This window comes from Convolutriloba macropyga, unplaced genomic scaffold (genome assembly GCF_964194025.1).
Source record: "Convolutriloba macropyga unplaced genomic scaffold, txConMacr16.3 SCAFFOLD_1975, whole genome shotgun sequence".
In the NCBI taxonomy this organism is placed as follows: domain Eukaryota; kingdom Metazoa; phylum Xenacoelomorpha; order Acoela; family Convolutidae; genus Convolutriloba; species Convolutriloba macropyga.
In genome coordinates this window covers 25638-35000 of record NW_027450207.1, presented here as the reverse complement: position 1 = coordinate 35000, position 9363 = coordinate 25638, and the positions used below count along the sequence as shown (strand labels likewise).

Below are 9363 nucleotides of genomic sequence, written 5' to 3'. Positions count from 1 at the left end.
AATCTTGCTCAAGCTTTTGCTATCCTGAGGGAAACTTCGGAGGAAACCAGCTACTAGATGGTTCGATTAGTCTTTCGCCCCTATGCTCAGGTCAGACGATCGATTTGCACGTCAGAACCGCTTCGGGCTTCCACCATGGTTTCCCGTGGCTTCGCCCTGCCCAAGCATAGATCACCATCTTTCGGGTCGTGTGCTACTTGCTCTGGATCAGTCATGCAATAAGAGCAAAACCGTCCGTGGTTGCGGGACACCGAATCGGCGCCCTCACCACACAAAGTAGTGCAATTCATAAAAATTACACTGTTCACTTTCATTTCGCGTGTGCGCTTTCAATGAGCGACAACACTTGCAAGCAACTCACACTCCTTGGTCCGTGTTTCAAGACGGGCTGTAGAGAGCATTGAATAGGAAGTTGAGGTCAGACAGGCAATCAAGATCAATTTATCTCATTTTGTTTAGAATCAACAAGAAGAATTCCGAGGAAAACTTCTGCTCGATTCATTAACAAGATTTGCCAAAAGACGACAACTACACTACTCGGTAGCCGAGAATATAATATCAAGGCATTGAGTATGGTAACGCTCACTCCAGTTCCCCTTCAACAGTTTCACGTACTTTTCACTCTCTCTTCAGAGTGCTTTTCAACTTTCCCTCACGGTACTTGTTTACTATCGGTCTCGCTTTATAATTAGCTTTTGGAGAGACATATCTCCAGCTTCGAGTTGCACTTTCAAACAACTCTACTCATAGGAATGAGCCATTATGACTGGTATCGAAAATGACCTTTACAGGATTTTCACCTTCTTTGATGCTACTTTCCAGTAGACATCAGGACAAATTCACCAGTCTAGCATCAAACCATACCGGACACCGAGAAATGTTGCCATTTCTCTTCCCGATGAGCTTTTCCCTGTTCATTCGCCATTACTAAGGGATTCTCAGTTGATTTCTTTTCCTCCCCTTACTGATATGCTTAAGTTAAGGGGGTTCTCTCGCCCAATTCAGGTTATGTAGTTGATTGTCTCTTAATTGGTTCACTGACCAATATGAGACAGAAACCGATTCAGCAGTTTTGTTCGCTACTACTATCAAACACAGGTCGAAGTTTCCATTCAGTCATTAATTCCAACTTTCAAATGTTGTTGTTTCAGCTTTCGCTTACTAGAAGCAACATAATACTCGCTGCAATACAGACCTCGGGAAACCCTCACCGTGAATAAGGTTCACTCACATATTTCACTACATTTTGCGTGGGATTGGAGATGAGGCTACTCGTTCTTGCTCAGTACTAGGCTGAAAATTAACGAAACTTCGTTACAAACGTTCACATGTTGATGTTTCCGCTTTCGCGTACTCGAAACAACATAATACTAGTCTTTGTAATTTAGTTTCATAATTTCAACTGTTCTCATGCAGAATTTTTGCTCATTCTTATCCCAAATTTTGACCTGGCTACTAGTTACACTCCTTGTACTTATTGCAAAATGACCACAAATTTCAACAGCTTTCACATGTTGCTGTTTCGGCTTTCGCTTACTACAGTCAACATAATACTCGTTGCAAATTAAGTGCTCGGCATCTGCAATTTTCCAAAGACGAAGTTTCGCCAGTTCAATTTTCGCTCGCCAATTATGGCTACTAATTCACACGGTACTGAGCTCAACAACATTAAATTTGTTCAGCAAGACTTTCACATGTTGATGTTTTGGCTTTCGCCTACTAGAAGCAACATAATACTCGTCTTGTTAGCTCATTCAATGAGAATAGCTTTTCCCGTTGAGAATTTTTGCCTTCAATTGGCGTTGTAGTGAGTTTGGCTACTCAGATCACCAAATACTTGTGACAATTCGAACCAGAAATGTTTTCAATTTTCACATGCTGATGTTTCGGATTCAACCTACTAGAAGCAGCATAATACTTGTATTCAACAATTTCTGTATCAAATCCCAGTTTTCTCTGGTGCATCTTTGCCAAACTATTCCAAACTGCCTGAGTCTGAATACCAATTACAGGTACTAGTAAATGCACGTTACTAAGGACTATATAGTTCTAGGTTACTGTACACAACGACGTTCACATGTTGATGTTTCAGCTGCCGCTTACTAGAAACAACATAATACTTATCGTGCATACCTTTCCATAACTTGTCCTTTTCAGATGCATTAGTTTCCCTTTGTCTTGGCTTCTACAGTCAGACTGGCTACTAGTAACAGCACAGTACTAATCACATATCGTTCTACAGTTTGCAGACAACTTTCACATGTTGATGTTTCAGCTTTCGCCTACTAGAAACAACATAATACTCGCTGTATACATTTGTAGTTCTCTATGTAACTTTCATGTGAAGAAGTTTCGCCAGTCTTTTTGACTGTCTCAAATCTGAGTCATGCTTAGGCTACTAGTTGCTTCATAGTACTTATCGCCTCGAGATCATTGAACAAAACTTGATTTTCACATGTTGCTGTTTCAGCTTCCGCTTACTAGAAACAACATAATACTAGTCTCATTAAGTTCCGTCTCTTTGCAATTTTCTTATGAAGAAAATTCGCCATCACAATGACTCCAGCAGTTCTTGATCAAGGAATGCAATCATTGATCAGAATGCTATTATTTGAATCGGTTCTGCTTTAAGTGTTCCAATTTTATTGGAAGCACCAACAATAGAACATCAATGTGTTCAATCGAGAGTTATATAACCCTGAATCGGACGCAGTCAACAGCCGAAGCCGAGACCGCCTTTTGCGTTAGAGAGGTCGGTAAACAAATCTTGCGATTCATACCGAATTAACACATATAGCTGTGCTCCTCTTCGTAAAGCGAGCCAAGTGATCCCCTGTTGAAGGATGTATTTGGACCAATCTAGTAGCATTTGGTTTCCAACAAGCTCTCCCAAGTTAGCTTACTTATTGGGCTTTTCAACCAATTCGGTTGGCTACAAGCATCATCAAAGTACTAGCCACAGTTTGATCGCAAAATTCTACGACTTTCACATGTTGATGTTTCGGCTTGCGCTTAGCCTACTATAAGCAACATAATACTAGTCATATCATAGAGCGTGATCAGCTTGTGACGTTCTCATGATGAAGTTTCACCAACAGTGTCTCACTTCGAGCTTAAATCCAGCTACTAGTAACTACACAGTACTGACTGCAACGATAACTTTTATCTATACCTTTCACATGCTGCGCTTTCGGCCAGGGCCTACTAACGTCAACATAATACTCGATATAAACTTTTGTTCATGATGCAGCTTCCCCATGCAGAAGTTTCGCCTTCAAATGCTCTCTTGGCCATATGACGTAAGAAAAGGTTACTAGTAACATCACAGTACTAGCCACAGTTTGATTGCAAAATTCTACGACTTTCACATGTTGATGTTTCGGCTTGCGCTTAGCCTACTAGAAGCAACATAATACTAGTCATATCATAGAGCGTGATCAGCTTGTGACGTTCTCATGATGAAGTTTCACCAACAGTGTCTCATTTCGAGCTTAAATCCAGCTACTAGTAACTACACAGTACTGACTGCAACGCTAACTTTTATCTATACCTTTCACATGCTGCGCTTTCGGCCAGGGCCTACTAACGTCAACATAATACTCGATATAAACTTTTGTTCATGATGCAGCTTCCCCATGCAGAAGTTTCGCCTTCAAATGCTCTCTTGGCCATATGACGTAACACAAGGTTACTAGTAACATCACAGTACTAGCCACAATTTGATCGCAAAATTCTACGACTTTCACATGTTGATGTTTCGGCTTGCGCTTAGCCTACTAGAAGCAACATAATACTAGTCATATCATGGAGCGTGATCAGCTTGTGACGTTCTCATGATGAAGTTTCACCAACAGTGTCTCATTTCGAGCTTAAATCCAGCTACTAGTAACTACACAGTACTGACTGCAACGATAACTTTTATCTATACCTTTCACATGCTGCGCTTTCGGCCAGGGCCTACTAATGTCAACATAATACTCGATATAAACTTTTGTTCATGATGCAGCTTCCCCATGCAGAAGTTTCGCCTTCAAATGCTCTCTTGGCCATATGACGTAACACAAGGTTACTAGTAACATCACAGTACTAGCCACAATTTGATCGCAAAATTCTACGACTTTCACATGTTGATGTTTCGGCTTGCGCTTAGCCTACTAGAAGCAACATAATACTAGTCATATCATAGAGCTTGATCAGCTTGTGACATTCTCATGATGAAGTTTCACCAACAGTGTCTCATTTTGAGCTTAAATCCAGCTACTAGTAACTACACAGTACTGACTGCAACAATAACTTTTATCTATACCTTTCACATGCTGCGTTTTCGGCCAAGGCCTACTAACGTCAACATAATACTCGATATAAAATTTTGATCATGATGCAGCTTTCCCATGCAGAAGTTTCGCCTTCAAATGCTCTCTTGGCCATATGACGGAACACCAGGTTACTAGTAACATCACAGTACTAGCCACAGTTTGATTGCAAAATTCTACGACTTTCACATGTTGATGTTTCGGCTTGCGCTTAGCCTACTAGAAGCAACATAATACTAGTCATATCATAGAGCTTGATCAGCTTGTGACATTCTCATGATGAAGTTTCACCAACAGTGTCTCATTTTGAGCTTAAATCCAGCTACTAGTAACTACACAGTACTGACTGCAACAATAACTTTTATCTATACCTTTCACATGCTGCGTTTTCGGCCAAGGCCTACTAACGTCAACATAATACTCGATATAAAATTTTGATCATGATGCAGCTTTCCCATGCAGAAGTTTCGCCTTCAAATGCTCTCTTGGCCATATGACGGAACACCAGGTTACTAGTAACATCACAGTACTAGCCACAGTTTGATTGCAAAATTCTACGACTTTCACATGTTGATGTTTCGGCTTGCGCTTAGCCTACTAGAAGCAACATAATACTAGTCATATCATAGAGCGTGATCAGCTTGTGACGTTCTCATGATGAAGTTTCACCAATAGTGTTTCATTCGAATTGGTTCTGCTTTAAGCTCTCCAATTGTTTTGGATGAACCAGTTTTGCCCTTCGAAGCCACTTTTGTGAGCTTTTGTGGGTCTTTACCAAGAGGATATACCTCAAGGCCTCTTTCAATTCCTTTAAGTTCTTTCAACTCCTTTACAGTTTCTAGGTTCACATAGCTGCAAACCTTATTTCTAGTTTTAAGTCTGGCCAACTTGGGGAGAGTTGGTGCAGACCGTGACCAATTCTAGTAGGATGCCACAACAAGAATGTGATCAACTTAGCTTGTCGATGAACCTGCCCCACATTCAAACAACTCTATCGCCTTTTCCTCGTATAGTTATATGCGAGGGCCTCTCATAGAGAGCGCTGTTAGCAACCTTTTCCACATAGACGATAAAGTTGTGAGTGTTTTGCACATGGCTGTTGTCATCACCACGTGACGAGTCAACTCAGCTTGACTCTCTACACTCCGACAAGCTTTGCACATACGCCTTTAGTTCAGTATGTGTCTTTAATCTGACTCCGGTGCCTCAAGCCGGAAAAATTGTCAGATTATGATCATTATCGGTTAGTCATCCCGATGCAAGATCGTATCGTACTGTCTTTGTCTACCTCCAGATTCCGAAGAACAGGAGGAGACTCTCCCAGACCTACATATCTGGGAGAATGTTCAGAGGGCGAGAAGCTGTGGATTACTCTCCCCTAAGAACTGACTAAACTTTACCCTCGTCCAAGGTAAGTTTATTTTAGCTAGCCTTCTATGTAAAGGATCTGAGGCTAAGCTGTGTTTTTTCGAGCCTTTGGCTCGGAGCAAGTTCAGTGGGCGCCCCGAGTAGCTCAACTCTTTCCCACTGAACAGCGCAACGCTCTGTCACTCGCTGGGATTTTTGCGTGTCGGTTCTAACCACGCGACTTGTGGACCTTTTTAGGCCTTTCTCATTCACAAGTCTATAGCTGGGCTTCTATAACCCAGCTTCTGAGATCTAGATAGCTGCAGTTCTGCTAGGCTGCTTTTGCTAACTAGTCTCCCTTTAAGCAGTCCCTTGCCATGACTGCTGAACTATGTATCCACACAAGTAGTTTTTGAGCTCGATACATAATTCGAGATTGGTTGCCAAGCAATCTCTAGCGACAGAGCGTCATGCGCACTACAGACATGGCCTCTACCAGCAGCCATGCCCGAAGGAATCAATCACTGATCCTTCCGCAGGTTCCCCTACGGAAACCTTGTTACGACTTTTACTTCCTCTAGACAATTAAGCTCGATCCGCTTCATCCCGTTGCCGGAGACCGAAGTCCCAACAGTAGGAATTTGCAATTCTTGCTTAACTATCCAATCAGTAGTAGCGACGGGCGGTGTGTACAAAGGGCAGGGACGTAATCCCTATGAGTTGTTGACTCATAAGTACCAGGAATTCCTGGTTCACGTCTGCAAGTTACAACAGACGATCCCCTTGAAGCGCTGTACTTTTCTCTGATTGCCCAGTCCATTTCGGACCAAGGGCTGAGTACTCAATCTAAAAGTACACAGTGTAGCGCGCGTGCAGTCCAGAACATCTAAGGGCATCACAGACCTGTTATAGCCTCACTTCATCTGCGGTATTTAATTCCGCATAGTTCCTCTAAGAAGTGTTTGAATTCACATATAGTGAATTTCATTATTTAGATGGAGAAGATCTCGTTCGTTATCGGAATTAACCAGACAGATCACTCCACTAACTAAGAACGGCCATGCACCACCGCCCATATAATCATGAAAGATATTCAATCTGTCAATCCTTAAGATGTCTGGACCGGGTGAGTTTTCCCGTGTTGAGTCAAATTAAGCCGCAGGCTCCACTCCTGGTGGTGCCCTTCCGTCAATTCCTTTAAGTTTCGATTTTGCAACCATACTTCCCCCGGAACCAATAAACTTTGGTTTCCCGGTTAATCTCTTGCCAAGTCAAGATCGACTTTGACAAATTGTAGGTTGGTATAGTTTATGGTCAGAATTACGAGGGTATCTAATCCTCTTCAATACTCTGACTTTCGTTCTTGATTAATGAAAACATTCTTGGCAAATGCTTTCGCAGTAGTTTGTCTTGCCACGATCCAAGAATTTCACCTCTAACGTAGCAATACAAATGCCCCCGTCTGTTCCTTTCAATCATTACCGCACTCAGCCAACCGGCATCAATCGAGTAGCGGGTCATTCTCCATTATTCCATGCTTTATTATTCGATCCCAAAGGATGCTTTGAACACTCTAATTTTCTCAGGGTGAAAACACCGTTTCCACAGTTCGTCACATTTAAGTGCAAACTATTTCTTCGATGCGAAGGATGAGCGGAACGAGTCAACAGATTTAACTGAAGACCATGTTGCCGTTCTACTCAAACAGATCCAACTATGAGCTTTTTAAACGCAGCAACTATTGCATACGCTTGTAGAGGCTGGTATTACCGCGGCTGCTGGCACCAGACTTGCCCTCTACTCGTTCATCAATGGAGCTTTTAAGTCCATTCCATTCTGATTACAAACCATAAAGGTTCATATCATTATTTCTAGTCACTACCTCCTCGTGCGGAGAGTGGGTAATTTGCGTGCCTGCTGCCTTCCTTGGATGTGGTAGCCGTTTCTAAGGCTCCCTCTCCGGAATCGAACCCTGATTCCCCGTTACCCGTCACAACCATGGTAGTCCGTTACACTACCATCATAGGTTGATAGGTCAGAAATTCGGAAGTTCCGTCCCCAAGCCGAAGCTATCTGGGATCTTTCAGTTACTAGGACTCATCACGGGATGTGTCTGTACTTAGCAAATCACCCGGTGTAGTCTTGTAAAAGTCTCCGACAGTGTCGGACAATCAGCATGCATTAGCTGCAGGGTTACCGCAGTTATTCATTTAGCTTGCAAATCAACTAATAGATAGTAACTGATTTAATGAGCCATTCGCGGTTCCACTTTTTCAAGCTTCGCTTGCACATGCATGGCTTAGTCTTTCAGACAAGCATATGGCAACTGACAGGATCAATCAGTTTAATTGTACTTTGAACAATCTTTCGATTTGTTCGAATTTAGAAAGACATAGCCTTGCGGCCTCGTCAATCTTGCTTTGAGCTTTTTAAATCACGAAGAGTTTCAATGCATGCTTTGGCATGGCTACTAGTTACTACACAGTACTCTACACACTTAGAGTTACCCACGATTACACATTTCACATGCTGATGTTTCGGCTCGCGCGTACTAGAAACAGCATAATACTATGTGTACTGGTAGATAGCGCTCTGTGAGCATTTCCCATGAGCAGGTTTTGCCCTCCAAATCTCTGTTCTAATGTTACCAATACCGGCTAACAACTGTATCATACTAGGGAGAATTGACTCATGATTTAAAAACCAGATGTTCACATGTCGATGTTTCGGCTCTCGCCTACTAGAAACAACATAATACTAGTCTGTTAAAAATCTCAATCACGCCGCCTCTTCAGATACAGAAGTTTTACCTTTTATTGGTTAGAGAACAGCTTTCCAGCTGTCGACATGGTTACTAGTAACAACACCGTACTCAACACAAAAACTTTTCAACTTCACAACTTTCACATGCTGATGTTTCTGCTTTCGCATACTAGAAACAGCATAATACTTATTGTTTTGTCAAGTAATTTGTGTGTCTTTCCCATGTGAAGTTTCACCGGTCAACAATGTTTCCCTGACCAATTACGGCTACTAGTAGCTGTATAATACTAGGGAAAATGATTGAGGATTTAATATCAGATTTTCACATGTTGATGTTTCGGCTTTCGCCTACTAGAAACAACATAATACTAGTCTGCTAAGAAATCTCGCTCAAATTGCCTTTTCACATACAGAAGTTTCACCTTCTATTGGTTAGAGAACAGTTCTCAGCTGTCGACATGGTTACTAGTAACAACATCGTACTCAACACAAAAATTCTTCAACTTCACAACTTTCACATGCTGATGTTTCTGCTTTCGCGTACTAGAAACAGCATAATACTTATTGCTTTGTCAAGAAGTGTGTGTGTCTTTCCCATGCGAAAGTTTCACCGGTCAGCAATAATTGCCGTGTCCAATTAAGGTTACTCATAGCTGTATAATACTAGGGAAAATGATTGAGGATTTAATATCAGATTTTCACATGTTGATGTTTCGGCTTTCGCCTACTAGAAACAACATAATACTAGTCTGCTAATAAATCTCGCTCAAATTGCCTTTTCACATACAGAAGTTTCACCTCTTCTTGGTCACTGTACAGATGATGCTGTCTGTTCTTTATTTGGTTCTGCTTATTATAAGGAGGGGCATCACTCCTTCCTCCTTGGTTTGCATGCATTAAGCCTGCTTTGTGAAAAGCGTATCTTTCTAGCTTTTCTTCG

The 9363-nt window shown here is 41.9% G+C and overlaps 1 non-coding gene and 1 pseudogene across 1 annotated transcript in view; both read right to left on the bottom strand.

Annotated features, from left to right (window-relative positions):
• LOC142355710 (large subunit ribosomal RNA) overlaps positions 1-1010 on the bottom strand; it is a 3522-nt gene extending 2512 nt beyond the window's left edge. Inside the window, exon 1 of the ribosomal RNA XR_012761283.1 lies at positions 1-1010. This exon is cut by the window's left edge and continues 2512 nt beyond it. This is a non-coding gene — a ribosomal RNA (large subunit ribosomal RNA).
• Positions 1011-2693: 1683 nt separating this feature from the next.
• Positions 2694-2845, bottom strand: LOC142355711 (5.8S ribosomal RNA; annotated as a pseudogene).
• Positions 2846-9363: the final 6518 nt, after the last annotated feature.